The sequence below is a fragment of the Orycteropus afer genome, unplaced genomic scaffold (genome assembly GCF_000298275.1).
Source record: "Orycteropus afer afer isolate SDZICR_OR568_19922 unplaced genomic scaffold, OryAfe1.0 scaffold00042, whole genome shotgun sequence".
NCBI lineage: Eukaryota > Metazoa > Chordata > Mammalia > Tubulidentata > Orycteropodidae > Orycteropus > Orycteropus afer.
In genome coordinates, this window is record NW_006921629.1 from 16088280 (window position 1) to 16091742 (window position 3463).

Sequence of the window (3463 nt, forward strand, 5' to 3'; positions counted from 1 at the left end):
TGGGTTCAATTCCAGACCTGAAGGGCAGCTAGGGGCCATAGTCTCAGTGGTTCCACCAGGCTCTATTGGACCAGCAAACCTGGTCCCCACCTTCTTCTTTTTTTTTTTGTGGGGCATGATTCTTAGTGGTTTAGCAATTATGATATAGTTATCCCCCATGATAAGATCGGATATAAAGCAATCACTTACATGATGAGATCGGTTATAAGCACCAAAGTGTTGAAAGGGCATTTCTTCAGGGGTGTGACCTGCTTCCCCCCCCACACCCACACACCCACACACACACCCTGGCAAAGTTCTCTGGCTTCTGCGGGATCTGGATCCTGCCTGTCTCATCATCATCTCCAGTTCCTGGACTTGAACGGTGGTTTGCTGTATTACCTGCCAATCTTGGGTTCATCAGCCCCTGCAGTTGTGTAAGTCAGGAGAAGCCTTCAGCTTGATGTTTGGCACATGGACTTGGGACTTGCCATACTCTACAACTGCATGAGCTATTCCTTAAGATAAAATCTCTCTCTCTCTCTCTCTCTCTATATATATATATATACAAAAAACAAACAAACAAACAAAAAATCAAACACATTGCCTTTGAGTTGGATCCAACTCATAGTGACCCCTCCTTGGGTTTCTGAGGAGGTATCACTATGGAAGTAGATTGCCCAACCTTCCTTCCAAGGAGTGGCTGGTGGGTTTGAACTGCCAGCCTTCTGGTTAGCAATCAAATGCTTTAGGGACTACGCCACCAGAGCTCCCATATATACATGGGTTTCCAAGGGGGTATCTATCTATCTATGTATCTATCTATCTATCTATCCGTCCATCCATCCATCCATCCATCCACCCACCCATCCATCCTTCCTTCCATCCATCCATCTATTTTTAGTAAAAATTTATTGGAAAGTCGACTTCAGCTTCCAGCTCTGAGCTATGACTGCAGCAGGGCTTAATGTTCCATCTAGGAGGTTGTGGCATGGGTGGCTTGGGGGAGCTTCCAGCTCCAGCCAGAATGATCCAGGTAGTTTGCAGGGACAGTCTGGGGAAGAAGGTCCCTGTTAAATGCAATATTGATGACACCATCCAGGACCTTAAGAAGCTGACGGAAGCCCAGACTGGCACCGATGGAACAAGACTGTGCTTAAGAAGTGGTACACCGTTTTTAAGGACCACGTGTGTCTGAGCGACTGTGAAATCCACGATGGGATGAACCTGGAGCTTTATTACCGATAAAGCAGAATTCTGTCCTCCTCTTCTGTCCGCCTCCATCCCCCCACTCCCACCCCACTTCAAACCCCACCCCCAGCACTGGTGTGGACGCTTGTTTTAAAAAATTCCTATTAATAAAAATATGGATGCTGGAGGGGGAAAAAAAAAAAAGAAAAGAAAAACGCTTTAAAGCCGTCTTGAGGAAGAGAGAGAAGGAAGAAAGGGATCAGCCCTCAGCGAGGCCTTCTGGCCTTTGGTGTGGCGGAGTCCGCCCTGTGGCCCAGGCCCCAGCATCCAGCTCCGGACTTGAGTGCTGTGGTCCAGCGGGCTGCGCGCCGCTTACAGTGGGAGCTCCGGGGTGGAGGACAGGCTGTGCTGGAAGAAGGGCGGGCAGGTCGTGGGTCTTGGTCTCCTGGAAAGATCCGCGGGGGTCGAGCTGTCCGGATGCCCTGCGGCTCATGTCTTCTGTCCACCTCTCTTGCTTGTCTCTATTGGGGTGCAGGACGTGGGCTAGGCCTCTGGACAGTCCGGGTAGGGGCCGCAGCATCCCAAGTAGTTCCACTATGGCAGCCAGCAAAAACAGCGGAGCGATTCCAAGGAGAACTTGCCGCTATGCTGAAAGGGGTCCCCGAGCTTGGGCTAGTAGGGCAGCGCCCAGGGCCCAAAAGATCCCTAGAGGAGGATCGAGGGCGCCTGAGGCTCTGCCTCCTCTACTGCAGAATTCCAAGCCTGCTTTCTACAGGAAAAACACTGGTGTCTGTGTGTGTGTGTGTGTGTGTGTGTATGAGAGATCTCTTTCAAGGTAATATACACAAATATATATATACACACACACATAAATATACATATATACACACACATATTTATCTATATACACACACATACATATATATACTTTACTGATTTTGCTTCTCTAGAGAGCTCAACCTAAGACAATCCTCAATGAGATTGTTGACACAGTGATTGCAACAATGGGCTCAGACAAAGCAACAATTGTGAGGATGACACAGACTGTGCAATGTCTTGTTCTGTTGTGTATAGGGTTGGAACCGACTTGATGGCACCTAACAACAACAATAAAACCACTCACTGTGGTATTTCTGTTACAGGCCCACTAGGAAGCTAAGACATCATCTCCTTCCAAAAAGCTCCTGTCCCTGTGCTCTCCAACCTGGTGAAGGGACACTCATCCACTCATTCATCTAGCCAGTCAATTGATACAAACAAAAATTCTGATAGTCATCCCTAACTCCTCTCCTCCTTCATCCCCACATCCAACTTATCACCATGTCCTGGTGATTTTACCTCCTAATCTCTCTCGAGTCTGCTTTTCTTCCTCACTGCCACCATCCCTAGTCCACAGGCCATCCTTCTTATTGCTTCACCACAAAGCCTCCTTTCTGGCTTCTCTTTCTGTTCCCTACCAAAGTGGTCTTCCAGACTGCAATTTGTTCCTGTCCTTCCACTGCTCAGAACTCATCAATGGCTCTTCAGAACTCTCAGGAAGAAGTCCAAAATTCCCAACAGAGCCTATAAGGTCCTGCATAAGCTAACCTTTACTGTCCAGCCCCATCTGTTTCCCTTCTACTCTTGACATCATGCTCTTTTTCCAGCCTGGCCTTTTTTACTCACCTCTTAATCTCTTCTACCTAATTCTAAATCATCTGGCAGGCCAAGTTCAGAATTTCTTCCTCTGGGAAGGCTTTTCTGATTTCCCAAGGTCATGTTTCAGAAAGTCAGCTGCCATGTAGGTTGGTCTACTGCCCCTTTGAATGATGAAAATGCTCCACCTAGTGTCTCCCAGAAAGGTGATCCAACACAATGTGAAAATTATCTAACAACATCATTAATATCAGACATAAGTAAAGTTTTGTTGGAGATAATTCAAAACTGGTTGCAGCAGTATATTGACAGGGAACTGCCAGAAATTCAAGCCAGATTCAGAAGAGGGCAGGGAACAAGGGATATTGCTGATGTCAGATGGCTCTTAGAGCTAAAAGCAAAGAATACCAGAAACATGTTCACCTGTGTTTTATTGACTATGCAAAAGCATTCAACTGTGCAGATCATAACAAATTACAGATAACATTTTGAAGAATGGGCATCCCAGAACACTTAATCGTGCTCATAAGGAACATGTACATAGATCAAGAGGCAGTCATTTGAACAAAACAAGGAGCTACTGAATGGTTTAAAATCAGAAAAGATGGATGTCAGAGTTGTATCCTTTCATCATACTTATTCAATGTGTATGCTGAAC